At 40.2% G+C, this 18,811-nt stretch overlaps 1 protein-coding gene across 4 annotated transcripts in view; it reads right to left on the bottom strand.

Annotated features, from left to right (window-relative positions):
* Positions 1-17,762, bottom strand: part of Tbce (tubulin folding cofactor E) — a 73,466-nt gene extending 55,704 nt beyond the window's left edge. Inside the window, exons 1-3 of one of the 4 annotated variants that reach the window (XM_087181244.1) lie at positions 17,522-17,676; positions 17,258-17,410; positions 11,556-11,645 (exon numbers count right to left, since the gene is read on the bottom strand). The gene's annotated coding sequence lies outside the window, so the exon portion shown is untranslated. Of the gene's footprint in view, positions 1-11,555; positions 11,646-17,257; positions 17,411-17,521 lie in introns of all 4 variants that reach the window. The other 3 variants (XM_087181245.1, XM_004854623.4, XM_087181243.1) reach the window with 3 other exon arrangements.
* Positions 17,763-18,811: the final 1,049 nt, after the last annotated feature.

Genomic DNA, 18,811 nt, shown 5'->3' with positions numbered 1-18,811 from the left:
TTTGATCCCTGGTATAAAAAAAAATAATAATTGTTGGGTTGCTGGGTGTAGTGACTACATCTGTAATCCTGGTTATCTGAGAGGCTGAGGCAGGAACATCACAAGTTCAAGGTCAGTGTGGGCAACTCAATGAGAACCCCATCTCAAAAAAAAAAAAAAAAAGGAAAGAAAGAAGGAAAGAAGCCCAGCTGTCCAAGCATGATGGCACACACCCATAATTCCAGTACTTAGGAGGCTGAGGCAGGAGGATCCTCATGAGTTTGAGGCCAGCCTGGGCTACACAGCAAGGCTTGGTCTCAAAAAACCAAAACAAAAGAAGAAAGAAAGAAAAAGAAGTATGTCTGTTCGTTACTAATTGACTGTACATTAAGTCAGTATTTTTCATGATCCTGTCTAGTCTCTCTATCCTTCAAATAATTTCATACTGTTATCTTCAGTAAAGATCTAGAACCTGGATCTGTCATGGTGACTCACATGCATCTTCCTCCTCTGGCCACTCAATGGGTCAGTTTCCTGCTGTTTGACCTCCCTGATGTCAATTACCATCACACCCACACTCACAACTCTATGGCCCATTGATAACACCACTTGATTACTCTCTCTACCCCACCCCCACCCCATTTTAGTGTCCAAACTGTCCTGGTCCCTCTCCAAATCACCTATGGCATTTCACTCTTCCATGATAGCCTATTTGGTACTGTCTATGCCTTGGTTAGGATGGGGTACCATTTTTAATAAACATACTTGGTAACTAATGAAGGTAGCCCATTTAACTGTGGAGTGATTCTACTTGTTAAATTGCTCTTCTTTAGAAAAAGGTAAAATTTACATCTCTATGTTCATCCAGTGAAGATACTCAATACTGCCCTCAGCAGCTATGGAAAACCAATGTATTCCCATTTCCCAGCCGACAATGGAATATGGGAAGGCCACTATTTTATTATCATTTCTGCTTTTCCTTCTTTCTGTTCCTTTTCTTGCTAATGTCTTTACTAGCATAAAATTCCTAGGTCTCTAAACCATCCTCATATGAATTCCAAGTTTTCCTCTATAATTCATTTGCCAATTCAGTTCTTAAATACAAAAACTAGAACTGAAAACTATGTTCTAAATGTAACCTGACCTGCCTGGAGCTATATGGTCTGAATACCACTCATCCAACAGTGTAAATGAACATCATATCCATGTTTCCTCCTTTCTATGGGAAAAGATAGTTGCTTATTATTAAGGTTGTAATGAAATAAACTCCCAAGACACTTCTGATTAACTACCATTTTTTATCATAAAATTTAAATGTTTAAATTTCACTATAATTATATTACCCTAAAAAATTATTTTCACCAGCTTTAAGTGACTTAAAATTTTCATTAACATGTAAACAGAACATTTTTACAATTGATATATATCATGTTCTACTTCTTCTATGAAACATTTTTCTGTAAACACTTTTGTACACAGCCACAGAATGATCATATGAATCACTTCAATGTTCAAGTGTGTTACCAAAATTTAATCATTTTAGTGTTATGTTTTCATTGTTTACTATCTGACAGAAAAAAAGCTAAAAAAGGCTTTGATTGTGAAATTAGTGTCCTTTGAAATACCTGCCTCAAAAAATTTTTTCAGACAACTATCGAAATAAATATGTCTGAGGTTCTGGAACACTATGCTTAACTGTTCATCAATCAATAAATAAATAGGGCTGGGGATTTAGCTCAGTGGTTCCACCGCCTGTCTCAGAAGCAGAAGGACCTGAATTCGATCCCCAGTACCAAAAAAAATAATGATGATAAAATTTTAAAAAATGTTTTGGCTGCGAGTGTGGCCCAGCAGTAGTCCACTTGTGTAAGTGCAAGGCTGGATTTAATACCCAATATCACCAACATAACAAATTATTAACACTTCCACCAGAAGAAAGTTTACTTGTTTCTAAGTTTTATAAATTCTCATCAAGAACTTTCATATTAATAGCCTCTATTCTTTTTTAATTTTTTTCGTTTTTTGAGACAAGGTCTCACTATACAGTTCAGGATGATCTTGAACTATGTAGCCCAGGGCAGCCTCAAGCTCACAGGGATCCTCCTGCCTCAGACTCCCAAGTGCTAGAATTGTAGGCATGCATCACAATGCCCGCTTCTATTATAAGTTATTCAGCATTAAAAAGAAATTGTGAGGGCCAGGCATTTAGCTCAGTGGCACTGTGTCTGCCTTGCAAGTGCAAGGTCCTGAGTTTGATCCCTGGTAACAGAAAAAACAAAAAACAAAACAAACAAAAAAGAAATTGTGATAGTGCCTGGTACAACATGGATGAACCTTGAGGGCTTTATGCCAAGCCACAGCAAGCCAGTGACAAAGAACAAATATTGTGTGTGATTCTACATATATGAGGTACTTAAGAATAGACCAAATCATAGAGACAGAAAGTACACTGGTGGCTGTCATGGTCTTCAGGAAGGGTGGAATGGTGAGTAGTTGCTTAAGGGTAACAATTTTGGTTTTGACAGATGAAAAGCATTCTGGAAATGGATAATGGTTACACAATGTGGCTGTACTTAACACCCCTGAGCTATACTCTTAAAAACAGTTAAGATGATAAATTTTATGCAATGTGTATTTTATAATTTAAAGTAATTTGAAATTTAATTCTCAATATTTTAGGATTTGTAGAGCTTTGATTTGCTTACTTTTTTTTTTTGGTACTGAGGATCAAACTCAGGACCTTGCACTTGCCAGGCAGGCAGCGTGAACCACTGAGCTACATCCCCAGCCCCTGATTTGCTTACTTTTATTATATGTGCTGCCGAAGCGAGCACTGATTTGCTTACTTTTAATTGGAACAGCTGAATCATGAGAATATGGTTCTGGTTTCCCTCCTTTTAAAAATATACTTTCCTGGGCTGGGGATGTAGCTCAGTGGTTCCGGCGCCTGCCTTGCAAGCACAAGGTCCCAAGTTTGATCCCCAATACAAAAAAAAATATACACACACACACACACACACACACACACACACACGTGTGTGTGTACACTTTCCTAATGTCCAAAACAGCAGTTCGGGCATTATATTCAATTTTTTTTTTTAAATAATGTAAAAAATTAGTTTATTTTTTCACACAATTTCAGGCACTTCCACTTTATCTATTGTTTTCTCCTTGTTGAGAATTCAAACCAAAATCATCTGTCCTCTCATTTTATTTCTCCCAAGGAACTTAAGTGGTATAAATAAGTTTTAAAAATTGAGATCCTTGGGCTGGGGATTTAGCTCAGTGGTTTCGCCGCCTGCCTTGCAAGTGCAAGGACCCGAGTTCGAGCTCTGGTACCAAAAAAAAAAAAAAATTGAGATCCTTCACAAGCGCAAGGTCCCAAGTTCAATCCCCAGTACCAAAAAAGCTAAACAAAGCAAAACAAAAAAATTGAGATCCTCTCCCAAGAAAGAATGAGCCTGTAGGACAGCAACAACCTTATTCTCCCTACCAAATGATCTAACACATCATCTACAGATCTCTCCTATTTACATGTATGCTTTCTACCTAAAGCTAGTCTTGTTAGTGACAAATAGAATATATCTTCCTGACTTCGCAAATTTTATATTAGACTGATTTAACTAAAATTAAGTCTGTCCCTTCCAATAAATAGGCTCTCAGCAAATTTCAGCTGTATTCTGCATACATCTTCCTGGAAAAGGACACTGGAGACCAGAAGCTCAGTGATGGTGCTTGTCCTAAATTCCTTTCCTGAAATCTTTCAGGTATTTCTCGCTACTCTGGTTATGTCATGTTTGTTTTGGTGCTGAGGATCAAGCCCAGGGTCTTGTGAATGGTAAGCAAACGTTCTGTCAGAGTTACTTCCCCAGTCCTGTTACAATATTTTTTCTTTTCATACAATTCCAATAGTTTCACAAGTAATATTTTCCCTGTATTATTTTTTTTTCTTTTTTTTGATTTTTTGAGGCACGGTCTCCCTTTGTAGTTAAGGCTGGCCCTGAACTATGTAGCTCAGGCTGGCCTCGAACTCCCAGCTATCCTTCTGCCTCAGCCTCCTGAGTGCTGGGATTACAGGTGTGTACCACCACGCCTGGCCCTGTATTAAATTTTAGTAGTCATTCTTCTCAATCATTTGGATTGATTCCTTTGGCAACTAATTTCCTCACTGCCCAGGAAAGAAGAAATCTCAACATAAATGCCTATGAGGAAGGAAAGATAGGAAGGAAATGTGATGGTTAATGATCTGTGGTCCCTTTTTCTCTGGCTCTTCCCCTGCTCTTTGCTTCTAGCTACCATGAGTTAAGCACCTTTCATCCACCATACTATCTCCACCACAATGTTTCTGCTGACCATGAACCAAAACCTCTGGAACTGTGAGCCAAAATAAATCATTTCCTTCTTAAGTTTTATTTGTCAGTTATTCTGTCTCAACCATAAAAAGCTAATGGATACAAAAAATTTGTACCAAAAGTGGGGTCAATGAGTAACTATACTTGACCATGTGGTTCAAAAGCTTTGGATGCCAGGGATTTAGCTCAGTGGCACTGTGCCTGCCTCACAAGCACAAGGTCCTGAGTTTGATCCCCGGTACCAAAACAAACAAACAAGCAAACAAAAAAACCCCTTTGGAACTAGTTTGTGGGAGGAGCCTGCAAAAATTCGTAGATAAAGTCTAGAGAAGCCCTAGAATACTATAAGCAAAGCTCTATGGGTAATTCTGGTCCAGGCTCAGAAAACCAGAATGTTGATAGAATGTGCACAGTTAAGACTATGCTCACAAAGTTTCAGATGGGAAAAAGATCTCTGTTGGAATTGAACCAGAAGTCATGAGTTACATTCTTGTAAAGAATTTGTCTACATTTTGTTCACGTCCTGAGACTTTGTGGGAGGCTGAGTTCTAAAGCAAGGGACTAAAGCCTGGCATGGTGGTATATGTCTGTAATCCCAGCACTTTGGGAGGCTGAGACAGGGGAATTACAACCTTGAGCTCAGCATGGGTAACTTAGTGACTTAATATACCCTGTCTCAAAAAAAAAAAGCTGGGGATGTAGCTCAGTGTGAAGGTCCTGGGTTCAATCCTTAATGGGGGGGGGGGGGTGTGCTAATTCTGATGGCAAACCTTTTAGAGACCAAGTACCAAACTGCAACTCAAAACTCACTTATTTGTTGTAAAATCCCAACACTGCAATTAAACCTGAATACTGAGGTTTTAATTTAGAGAAAATAACATTAACATCTTTTGTCTTAGAAAAATACAGAAACATATGTGCCATAGTATTACAGACAGCTAAATTAAGCAGAAATATTACTGGCAGACAGGGCTAGGCCCTCGAGTCAGGACAAAGATAAAAACACATTACAACTGTGGCTGGAGGCACATCTGTTGGAGGCCTCGAGATACAGACAAAAAAAAAAAGATACAAAATGACTGGGCCTAAAATAAGTGGGAATAACTGGTCTAATAGTCTAAATAGATATCAGTCACCTTGGTGGGTTACCAAGACCCTTGGACTCACCCCTTTCTAAAAAGTTCTTTGTTCCTTCCACGTACACTTGCTACGTGACTTGCTTCTCCACTGCATCAATGTTATCTAAGCAAATATACTTATAATCTTTTTTGTGTGTACTGGGAATTGAACTCAGGACTTTGCACTTTTGAGGCAGGCACTGGAACCACTGAGCTAAATCCCCAGTCCTATACTTATAAACTTGTTGGTTAATTATAGCTGTAACCCACACTGTACCTATATGGCTGTGATCTATAAAACTTTGCCTGAGAAGTGGGGTCCTCTGCAGCTCACTTTCAGTCCCCCTCCTGCCTCTTAGGAGCTGTATCTTTCCACTCAATAAATATTTCCTATTCTTAATCTCCACTGTTCCTTAAAATTAATTGATTTTGGGGAACACAAACTCAGCATGTCAGACATCTAGTAGGTTGAGAGTTATAAAATTTCCCCTATATCATTTAGAGGTCTTGTATCATTTCCTATATCGATAGGTTTGCCACTACTGGTCTAATTAATAGCTGTGGCATGGATAACTAATTACCATTAATTAACAGCTAATTAATGGCTGGTTTTAGCCAGATTTATAGTGATAATCAGGAGCAAAATAGAGCTGAAAGATTTGAAAAACTGGCAGTTTGGCCTGAGAAGCATATGGACTTGAGACCAAAGAAGATATGACTAGTGAAGAAATTAGCATCATTAAAAAGAACCTAAGAGGGCTGGGGATTTAGCTCAGTGGTTTCATCGCCTGCTGTGCAAGCGCAGGGACCTGAGTTCAATCCCCGGTACCACAAACAAACAAACAAACAAACAAACAAAAAGAACCCAAGAGCGGATGGTATTGGCACACATCTATAATTCCAGAACTCTGGGAGATTAAGGCAAGAAGACTGCAAGTTAGATCCCAACCTGGGCAACTTAGTGATTTAGCAAGATTCTGTCTTAAAAAAATTTTTTTTGGTACCAGGAATCAAACTCAGGACCTTGTGCTTGTGAGGCAGGCAGCGGCACCACTGAGCTAAATCCCTGGTTCTGTCTCAAAATTTAAAACAGGGAGGGGGCTGGGGATGGACCCTGGATTTAATCCCCAGTGTGTGAGGTAGTGGAGGAGCCAATTACTTTCCAATAGGACAGTGGGAAAGATGCCCTCAGGAATCAGCAAGACTCCACCCATCAAAGACTCAAAGATGTGAATGTGAACTCATTTTAAAGGCTTGGCTTTAAGAAGAGTCCCAGGGTGCCAGGGATGTAGCTCAGCAGCACAGCGCCTGCCTGGCAAGTACAAGTGTGAGGTCCCATTTGATCCCCTATACAAAAAAAAAAGTCCCAGGGTGTCCTGCTCACTCAGGGACACATAAGGAAGTACTTCCCAGATCTCAGTCATCTAGGCATTCAGAAGCTGCTGCAGCTATGGTCCATGGAAGGCCAGCTACTGCTTATACTGACATTGTAACTTGACATCATCTACACAATGCTGGTGTTGCAGGCATGAAGAATGCAGTTACAGGGTCATGGAGGCTTCCATCCAGATTTCAAAGGAAGGCCTAGAAGGCCAGGCAATGTGTGACAAGATTAGAGTCCATGCCAGGAGTCCGTGAGAGAACAATGCATGAAGCTGTCAGAGTCAAGCTGAAGCTGCAGTGGGGACCCCGGGAAGTTGGAAATGCCAAGGACATGGAACATCTACCCATGAAAGCCACAAGCAATGAGTAGAGCCAGCCCAGGAGGAAGGCATGAGGGCTTCAACCAGCAAAGCCAAAGCAATGGGGCTGCCCAAGCCCTTTGGAGCTCATATCTTGCCACCACATACCCAGATGCTGGACATGGAGCTATAGGACTTAGTAAATCCTTTGCTGGGTTTGTCTTGCTTTGGTTCTATTCCTTTCTATGTCCCAATTCTTCCTTTTTATTTTTAATTTTTTTTTTAATTTTTTGAGACAGGGCCTCAAAATGTAATTCATGGGGCGGGGATTTAACTCACTGGTTCTACCACCTGCCTTGCAAGTGCAAGGACCTGAGTTCGATCCCCAGTACCAATAAAAAAAAAAATGTAGCGCAAGCGCAAGGACCCAAGTTCGATCCCCGGTACCAAAAAAAAAAAAAATGTAGTTCATGCTGGCCTCAAAGTCACAGCAATCATCCTGACTCAGCCTCCCCACTGCTGGGATCACAAGCCCGTAGCACCATGCCCCAACCTTCCTTTAGAATAGGCATGCTTAGCATATGCCATTATATCAGTAATATGTAACTTGCATTTTGAATTTTACAAAGGTTTACAGCTAAATGTCTGCCTTTATACTTAAAGGACTTGAACTTTTGAGCAATGTTGACTCCTGAAATTCTGGAGAAGGAATTAGTTCATTTTCAATTATGCACAGGATAGTTACATCATGCTGGGTAGAAGTATGAGCTTGTTATTATCTTTGTTTGGAGATTAAGTATGGCTTAAAGTGATGTGCTTTGGTGTAAAGTTGACAATGAGTGGATTGTGATGATTAATCTTTTTTTTTTTTTAATCTTTTTGTTTGTTTTATTTTGTTTTTTGGTACCAGGGATCGAACTCAGGACCTTGCGCCTGTGAGGCAGGCCATGGCACCACTGAACTAAATCCCTAGCCTGTGATGATTACTCTTGATTGCTAACTCCACTGGCTTGAGAGATGTTTTGGAATTAGTAAGCACACTTCCAGAATGTCTGGGTGGATCATGACATCATGCCATTGGGGACTATACTGGTCCCAGGTACATTCTTTTCTGGTTTTTCCACGACTCTCCACTTCCAGCCACCATGAGGTGAACAGCTTTCATCTGTCATGATTTCTCTGCCTTGGAGCCAGCAAACCATGGACTGAAACCTCTGAAACTGAGCCAAAATAAACCATTATCTCTTTTAAGTTGTATGTAAGGCATTTTGTCCTGGCACTAAAATGCTAACAAATATAGGAATGTGTATCAGTGGTAAAGTCATGACCCACAGAAATTCAGAGTGGGAGGTCAAGGTTAATATTTGGCATCAATGGATTCAAGGAACAAAGATGATTTACCCCCAAAATAGGGACAGCACAATGATAGTCCGACTAGGTGTTTCTCAGAAACCCAAAGACCACAGGGACATTCTTCTCTGGAAGTGGAGTACAAGGCTGGTTACTTATACAGAGCCTGACCAAGGCGTCTTTACCTGAGGTTCACAGACCTCCAAAGCATCTTCTAAATGAACATTACTGGAAATGCCTTATAAAGGAATACTGTGGTTTTGCTTTACTCTTTACTCTTGAGGACTATCTGTTACATCTGTGGAAAGAATCTGCAAGACAGCTACTAAAAGACAGACAGACCTAGTAATAAGTTTCTTTCCTTAAGTATTGGCATATACCACAGACTTCTACTAGTAGGGATAAATATGATGCATGAATATCATTCATGTTTACAGAAAGTGTTAAAAAATTCAGAACCAGGCACATCCATCTACCTTAAAAATAACCCTAAATTAAATCACTTAAAAAAATTAGATCTCAAAGATCTTAGGGGTGACAGGACAACGGTAAATTAAGCATGGGTTCTTTTAAAAAGGGTTATGAAACTAAATCTCAATTCAAGTTTTAGAGGAACTAAGATGACCTTGATCAAAGGAACTAGAAGGAATCACAACATATGATATTCCTTAAATTAAAAGTTTTTGACTTAAAGTATCATTTTTTTTCTTTTTTTTTTTTTTAAAGTATCTTCTAACTGAATTTTTGGCTGAAATTTAGCCCTAACTTATGAACTTAGGCTGAATATCATCAGATTAATATTACCTATGATTATCATTTGAAATCAATTTTATATCCTATCACAGGTATTACAGATATCTCAAAATATAGTGGTTCCGGTGCCTGCCTCGCAAGCACAAGGTCCCGAGTTCGATCCCCAGTACCCTCCCCCCCAAAAAAGAATGATACCAAAAGCTTTAAGGCCTGGGATTTAGCTCAGTAGTTTCTCTGCCTGCTGCGCAAGCACAAGGACCTGAGTTCAATCCTTGGTACCAAAAAAAAAAAAAAAAAAAATCAATCAATTATAAAGTACTAGCTGAAAATTACGTTTTTAACTGTTTGTTGCTGTTGATGCTTTTGCAATGCTGGAGATGGAACCAAAGACCTCATACATTCCAGGCAAGCACTCTACCACTGAGGTACACACATAGTCCAAAAGTAGTCAACTCTCAAAGCTGAAAGAGGTATAGTGAACAAAGAGCAAAGGTTCCATCTAAACTGCTAAAATGGTTCTCAACTATTTTCTGCCTCCCTTCACCCCAACATTTTCCTCTTTGAGCAAGAACATACTCCCTTCCTGATAGAGCTGTCTTTCCCCCATGGAAGCAGACACAGGGCCCAGACTGGCTCTTCTGGTAGGTGATTTCTCATCTCCACTTCCTTATTCAAAGAAATGGAGTCAAGTATTAAGACCTAACCCCCCAAAACAACTAAAAGAACCTACAGCAAGCAGAGCTGATCTTTTAGGAAATGACATAGACCCTTCAAGAGCCTCTCTCTCTTTCCCAAATCAATAAAACAAAATTTAAATCAGGATTAAGGTGTCTCGGGGCACAATTTAAGAAAATCTGTCTGAGGGCTGGGGATTTAGCTCAGTTGCACAGCGTCTGCCTGACAAGCAAGAGGTCCTGAGTACAGTCCCTGGTAAACCCCCCGCCCTCCACGCCAAAAAAAAGAAAAAAAGAAAATCTGTCTGAAAATAAAGCCAAACAGAAGAAAGCAGAGTTGATCCAACTATGTCTAACATCTTTATTCCAGTTACATGAACCATAAATTTCTCATTTTATTTACAGCAACTGGAGTTGGCTTTTTCTTACAAATGAAAAAATAATACATAAGAATTGATAGTATTTTTTCCTATTTAATATATGTGAACATTTCCAGTCTGGTGGATAGAAATTTTCCTCTCCTTAGGGCTGTGATAGTGCATCCCTGTAATTCCAGTACTCTAGGAGGCTGAGGATGGAGGATAGCAAGTTCCAGCCCAGCCTGGGCATTTAGCAAGACCCTTTCTCAAAGTTAAAAAAAAACAACAACAAAAAACTAGCGATATAATTCAGTGGTAGAGTACTCAACCAGCATGTCTGGGGCCCTGGGTTCAATCCCTAGCATTGGAAAAGATTAGACAAGACAAGAAATATAGCACTAAGGAAAAGGTTACACTTGATCAAATTACTTGGCCCACACCTGTAATCCCAGCACTTGGGAGGCTGAGGCAGGAGGGATGCTGCGTATATATCCAGGCTGAGACAATAAGTGAGTTCAAGGCTAGCTCGAACTATACAGTGAGACTGTCTCAAAAAAAAGTAAGTAAATAAATGAATGAAAAAAGGGCTGGGAATGTAGCTCAGGGCAAAAGCCTTGGGTTCAGCACCGGATATTTAGCTCAGTGGCACTGGGCCTGCTTCGCAAGTGCAAGGTCCTGAGTTTGATCCCCAGTACCACAAAAAAAAGGCCTTGGGTTCAATCCTCAGTACCAAGAAAAAAAAAAGGAAAATTTCCCTTTTTGCAATACATAATAACTATGAGATACTGGATAACTTAACTTCTCTGTTTTTCAGTTTCCTCATCTGTATAATGTAGCTGTTATTTCATAGAGCTGTTGCAAGAATTAAATGTACAACTATTACACAGTCAACAAATGTTAGCCATTAGTCAGGGCTGGGATGTAGCTCAGTGATAGAGCACTTCCTCACAATGTGCAAGGCCCTAGGTTCAACAATTAGTTCAGAGTTAACAGTATATAGCCAATCCCTGTCTAGCAGTCCAGTGCTAGACAATTCCCAGTACCACACATACATACATACACATACGCGCACACACAATCACCAGCTAGATTCTATATTTAGATAAAGGAGGACTGGAGGTGTAACTCAGTGGTACAGTGCTTGCCTAGCATGTTCAAGATTCTAGGTTCAATTCCCAGAACTGCAATAAATAAATGTTACAAGTTCACTGTAACAATTGTTCACATGGGTAAATTTAATCACAATACGCCCACTGCTCAATTAGGTATGGATTCCTGTATCACTTACCAGATTTCCCACCTTCTTTGGCCAAGAAGAGATCCAAAAAGATATCTGATGCACAACAGAAAAGGTACAAACACTGGGACTTTGTGACTACTAGAAAAAAAAATTTCAATACAGATTCCATTATATTTCAAAATTTATTGTGCTAAAACATTCCCTGATCCTTGTTCAAAGTTGTATCAAAATGACTATGAGGTCTGAAGCATAATTCACACACTGACACCACTCAAAACACCTATGCAATAGGATATTCATGTGGATCAATGGAACAGAATAGAAGATACAGAAATCTCAGGCACATTCAGCCATCTAATCTTTGACAAAGGGACCAAAAATATACACTGGAAGGGGTTGGGGATTTAGCTCAGTGGCGCCTCGCCTGCCTCGCAAATGCAAGGTCCTGAGTTCAATCTCTGGTACCAAAAAAAAACCCAACAAAAAAACACATATACACACACACACTGGAGGAAAGATAGCCTCTTTAACAAATGTTGCTGGGAAAACTGGCTATCCACATACAGAAGATTCCATGGAAACCCGGATCTCTCACCATGCACTAAATTAAAATCAAAATGGATCAAAGGTATAAATATTAAAACAGAAACAACCTGCTGGAAGATAAAATAGGCAGATATTGAATCTTTTTTTTTTTTTTTTGGTACCGGGGATCGAACTTGGGTCCTTGCTCTTGCAGGGTAGGCGATGGAACCACTGAGCTAAATCCCCAGCCCTGGAAGATAAAATAGGTAAAATTAATGAAAACATATGCATAAGCAAGGACTTTCTGAATAGAACTCCAACTGAATAAGAACATCAAGAATCAAAAGGGGGGCAGGGATTTAGCTCTGTGGTTCCACCACCTGCCTAGAAACTGCAAGATCTCGAGTTCAATCCCCAGTACCAAAAAAAAAACCAAGAATCATATCAAATTAAAAAGCTTCTGCAAAGGAAAGAACCAACAGTGAAGAGACAACCTACAGAACGGGGAAAAAAAATTCACTTGGGAGGCTTAGGCAGGCGGATTGTTTTGAGTTTGAGGCTAACCTGAACCACATAGCAAAAACCTGTGGCCAAAAGCAACAATTGCCAGTTACTCCTTGGACAGCAGCCTAATATGTAGAATATATAAAGAACTAGGGCTGGGGATTTAGCTCAGTGGATCTGCCGCCTGCCTCACAAGCACAAGGATCCGAATTCAATCCCCGGTACCAAAAAAAAAGTGTACCAATAAAGAACCCTCCCTCCAAAAAAACCTATTATAAAATGGGCAACTGAAATGAATATAGGCACTTCTCAGAAGTACAAAGGGCCAGTAAATATATGAAAAATGTTCAACGTCTCTGGTCTCCAGAGAAATGCACACTGAAATAACACTGAGATTTCAAAGAATAGATATCATCAAGAAATCAAATAAAAGGGCTGGGGATTTAGCTCAGTGGTTCTATCGCCTGCTCCGAAAGCGCAAGGACCCGAGTTTAATCCCCAGTACCAAAAAAAAAAAAAATCAAATAAAAACAAATGCTAGAGAAGCTGCAGGGGAAAGGGAGCAGAAATATAAAATGATAGATACAATTTTTTTTTGGTACTGGGGACTGAGGATTTAGTTATTAGTTATGCTGCTATAAATGTGGGTATGCATGTGTCACTACGATATGGTGTCTTTTAACTCTTTTGGGAATATACCCAGAAACGGAGTAACTAGGTAAAATGAAATATCTAGTTTTAGTTTTTTGAGAAATCTCTGTACTGATTTCTACAGTGATTTATAGCTTATATAAATTGTATTGTGGGCTGGGGATTTAGCTCAGTGGTGCCACGCCTGCCTTGCAAGTGCAAGGTCCTGAGTTCGATCCCAGGTACCGGGAAAAAAAGAAAAAGCTTTCCAGGTATGAAGTGTAAGAGGGCCTCACATATAGGAGGTTCACCTGGGGAAACTAGATGAATGCATATCTTCCAACTTTTAAGGGAGGCAATGTCAGCTGCTACTTATTTACTACTTAAAAGGGAACAATTTCTAAGTACTTTGCCCAACTGTAAACATACCTGTCTGTTGTCCCTTTTGTTTCTTAATTTTGAATTGAGGCAAAATACACACAACATAAAATTTATTATCTCCATCATTTTAAAGTGTATAGTTCAGCTTCATTAAGTACACCCATACTATCATGCAAACCTTTTCATCTGCAAAACTGAAACTTGGTGGTCCATGACTGTATAACCCCAGCTACTCAGGAGGCTGAGGCAGGACGATTACAAGTCTGAGGCCAGCCTGTGCAATTTAGAGAACCTGTCTCAAGGTAAAAAATAAAAAGGGTGCAAAGCCCTGAGTTCGATCCCTAGTACAAAAATAAATAAATAAATTAAAATGGCTGAGGATGTAAGTGGTAGAGTGCCCCTACGTTCAATTCCTAGTACCACAAAAAACAAAAACAAAAAAGACCTGAAACTCTATACCAGTTAAACAATCCCCATGGCCCCTTCTCTAGATACCTGAGTGGAATCCTACAGTATAGTCTTAGTGATTGGTTTACAGTAAGTCCCCGACTTACAAAAGAGTTCCATTCTGGGACAGTTGTTCAAAAGTAAGATTCATTTGTTAGCCAACAAAGTAAGTCTTACATACACTACAACTGTGAAAGTTCACAACTTGAATGTTTCTAAGTCAGGATTTACTGTATATCACTTAGCATGTCTTGGTGTCCCCCACCCCCACCCCACCCCACTCCCGTTCCCCATACTGGTATCAAACTCAGGACCTTGCACTTGCCAGGCCCCACCCACGTCTTGCCGTCTTCTGGAGCAGTTTATGCCTAATGACTCCAAGTTGTACTACATATTCACAGTACTTCTTTTGCCCTCAGTATACTGAATTATCTCACATCATTTTAACTACCTCCTCCAAAAAATGTTGGACATCCAAAGAGGTCACAGGCATGTCTTCTCTAAAACACCAATGACCAAGATTTATACAAAATTGGGCCGGGGATTTAGCTCAGTGGTTCTGGCACCTGCCTCTCAAGTGCAAGGGCCTGAGTTCAATCCCCAGTACCAAAAAGAAAAAAAAAAAAGATTTATATAAAATCTACAATCTTATGACAAAACTACATAAGAGAATAAAACTAATAAATCAATATATCTCTGACTTCACACATTCAAACATCAATAAGTCTTCCAAAATCACTCCATGAATTCATTCTAGGTAGTTGTAGTTAAGTGGCAAGTTTCCTGGTAACTTATCTCTTCACTTTCTTTTCTTTTGGGTACTAGGGATCAAACTCAGGACCTTGCACTTGCAAGGCAGGCAGCAGAACCACTGAACTAAATCCCTGGCCCCATCTCTCTTCACTTTAAGGGTCTCTAACTACTTTCTGGATAATATTAATTTCACATTTAATAATATACCGATCACAGTGCTTTCTTTTTCCAGTGTTTTCTAACTGTCCCTCCTGCACATATTCCCAGCAAAAGTCTAAGCTAGGGAGTGTCATATACTTCTGTTATAAACTTTTAAGTGCTAAATATGATATACTATTAAAATAAATGATACTGACTTAAATAAAACAAAATGAAAACCACCAGAAAACAGTAGCAACTACTAGTTTTATTGTTGTATACAACTTATAAAAGCAATGAAATGCTGAAATGACCCAAGTAGCTTGTTTAAAATCAGTATTTTATTTCTTTTTATATTTTTGGTTTTTTGAGAGGTCTTAATATGCAATCATAGCTGGTGCTGAACTCACTACATATCCCAGGCTGGCCACAAATCATGGCAATGCTCCTGCCTCAGCCTCCCAAGTGTTGGCATTACAGGAATGCACCACCACACCTGGCTAAAATCAGTATTTTAAAGGTAGTAACAATATTGTTTTGCAGTTAAAATTTTGATTAGATGCAATTAAGCATGCACAGCAAAATTTTAAATTAAAATGAAAACTTAACCACTATACAAGAGATATAGAAGATACAGAACAATGTATCTTCCAAAGAAGTATCTGGTGTAAAGTAAAAAGAGAAAACAAAACAAAACCAAGGCAGCCATGGTGGTGCATATCTATACTCCTAGCACTCAGAAGACTGAGGCAGGAGGATGGCCACAAGTTCAAGGCCAGCCTGAGCTACATAGTGAGTTCAAGGCTAGCCTGCACCCTATTTAAAAAAAAAAAAAAAAAAAAAGGATAAAAAGCACAAAGTGCAAGATAGTAGAATAAAGTTCAAATTCATTTATTCAACAATGATGTTACGGACAGTCTACTAAAAGCCAGACATTATTTTAGGCCCCAGGTATACAACAGAAAACAAAACAGAAAAATATCTGCCCTCATGAAGCTTCTTTGCTAGTGGGAAAAAACATAACAAACTAGATAAATGAACCAATCATGTGTTATGTCATATGATGATAAGCACAAGGGCAAATAATGCAATGGATTTGTAAAATTGGAAGAAGTCTTGTCAAAGAGAGCCGCCCAGAGGAGGGAAGCCATATAAGTGGATATCTGGAAGACCACTCCAGGGATGAGTTGTAACAAGTGCAAATATCCTGGGGGTCTAGGATGTGCTTGAGGAGGTCTCCCTTACACAGATTTAGGAAGAGATGAACTCAGGGATAAAGCAGGATGGGTCACATAGGAAGTTGGAAGATACTTTAAAGCTTTGGCTTTTAACACTTTCCTGCTTGTACGAACCACAGGTGGTACACACATGACTGTCCAATTGGATGGCTTGTACCAATGGTGGTACAAACAGATCGAATCACTTTATCGGTCTTCTTACTAATAAAATTAATAAGAAAGGGTTAAAGAGTGTAGTTAAGATTTAACTCCTAAGATTTGCTGATAGGTTGTATGTGAAACAGCTGAAGCAAGATGACTACAGATTTTGACCTACATATCTCAGTGGAGGCAATTAATGCAAACACAATGAACTTACAAATCAAAAGGCAAAGGCAGTAGGTAAAAAAAAAAAAAAAATCTCCGGCGATATGCTGTTTACAAACGGCACATGAGTATACTGAAAACTTAAAACTAAAAGGGCCGGGGACTTAGCTCAGTGGCTCCAACGCCAGCCTCACAAGTGCAAGGTCCTGAGTTCGATCCCCGGTACCAAGAAAACCAGAAAAAACTGAAGACTAAAAATACGAGAAAAAGTTATGATGCATATCTCAAAATACAGCAGCTGGTGGCTATATTCACATCGGAAAAAATAGGAGTCCTCTCTTCATCTCCAGCTGCTACATGTTTGGCATTTGTTAACCTTGTCCTTCCGGCAAGACTACATTTTATTTTATTGTAGTTTAGGGGTTTTTTTGGTACCGGGGATCGAACTCAGGACCTTGCGCTGGCGAGGCAGGCGAGGCGCCACTGAGCTAAATCCCCGTCAAGACTACGTTTTTCGACAACCAAGTCACACCCTTATTTGGATCGAAACCTGGTTTATGGAACAGTCTCCAGTTGGTAGTAAGCGCTATGGAAAGTTTTATAATTTTTAAAAATTCTCCGCCTAGGGCCGGGGTTTTAGCTCAGTGGCACCGCGCCTGCCTCACAAGCGCAAGGACCTTAGTTCGATCCCCAGTACAAAAAAAAAAAAAAATTCTCCGCCTACTTAAGGTTCTTTCTCCTTGATTACAAATATTAATAATAGGAACGACGAGATTTTCCTCCACGGTGACATTAAGTCCCGTCACCAGTCGCCTTGTACAATTTTACCTCTTCTAGAGTGACCTGCGGCCTCCCCAGGAGTTTAAGAATCCCGGGGCCATCTTCTGCTAATCCTAAATAGGACTTCTCACGAAGGCTCCCGGCCCCCGCGCTCACGCTCTCCTCACCCCGCCGGCCTCCTCATTGCACCGGCCGGGCAACCTAAGAAGTCAAGGGAAAGAAAAGACAACAAGGGCTTTGCAAGGTGACGCGGTGGCCCAGATCGGCCAGAAAAAATTGCCGTCTCAGCTCCCCCGGCCCCACCAAGCTCACCTGCACGCGGCCAGACCCTCCTCGCGCGCAGTCCCACTAAAACGCTTCCGGCGAAGACGCTTCCGGCTCAGGGCGGAAGTGCTGTAGAAATACAGGAAGTTCTGCCGCGGCAGGCTTGAGCTACTGTCTCTGGAGCTCCGAGTGGATTGTTTCGGAAAGTATTGGTACCCAGAAGCTGCGTCAGCCCAACGGAACCTAAACCCAGCGAACGCTGCGTGGCAGAGTCCCAGCTGTGAAACCTGGAATGACAGAGCAGCCCAGTCAACGCGCATGCTCCAGTTTAATTTCATACCAAGAAAGAGTTACGAGTCCTAACAAGAGATTCAGTTTCATGTTTATTGGGAGTCTACCACGTTGGAAGCACGTAGTAACAGACAAGAATATAATGGTGATGCCTCCAAAGCGGGAAAAAAAAATCATCAACTAGCTAAAACATAAGATTAAATATATATATAAAAAAATAGAAAAGCTACCCTCGACATGTTGATTTCTACGCATCAATTTTCCCATGTTAAAAACTAGTAACTGGGGGGCCGGGGATTTAGTTCAGTGGTTCCGGCGCCTGCCTTGTAAGCGCAAGGTCTCAAGTTTGATCCCCGGTACCAAAAAAACAAACAAACAAAAAAACTAGTAATTGGGCCGGGGATTTAACTCAGTGGTGCCGCCGCCCGCTTTGCAAGCGCAAAGTCCAGAGTTCAATCCCCGGAACAATCCCCCCCCCCCCAAAAAGCTAGTAACTGTCTCATTGCTAGGACCAAAGGATACGATGCATAAATAAGCGTTTATTGATGGGGTCTGGCACGTGACTGAAGACCTAAATACCTGGGTTTTGGAGTCACCCGAGCTCTTGCGTAGCAGACAGGAGACAGGCTTCATTCCTAACACTGCACAAAAATAGATAAATAAAGGAAGGCTTTACCCCAACCAAAGGGAAATGAATAACATTTCATCGAGGTAATATTGGTCCTGAATGTTTTAATGTTAAAGTCGATTTAAAGGATTTCAACAAGTAGACATACATACGCTTTTGTGATTAATGAAAAGACACAAGGCGGGAAACTTCCATTTCAGAAGCTTTGCTGTTTGAAATCCTATTAGTAGGAATCCAACATCCTGTTCTTGCCTGGAATATCTATGCTACGTGGGTCAAAATGGCACTTTTTCAATATAGGTGTAGAGCTTCAAATAAGAGATTTTTTAGATACAACATTCCACATTTATTTTCGTTTTATAGTTTTCAAGGAATCCAGACCTGAGCCTGCTTCATTTAACTACAGTATTACCTACATT

The sequence above is a fragment of the Heterocephalus glaber genome, unplaced genomic scaffold (assembly GCF_053883595.1).
Source record: "Heterocephalus glaber isolate CG9 unplaced genomic scaffold, H.glaber_assembly_v1.0 deba00001472, whole genome shotgun sequence".
In the NCBI taxonomy this organism is placed as follows: Eukaryota; Metazoa; Chordata; class Mammalia; order Rodentia; family Bathyergidae; genus Heterocephalus; species Heterocephalus glaber.
Note: the sequence above shows the minus strand (reverse complement) of the source record. Positions and strands in the feature narration are given on the sequence as shown.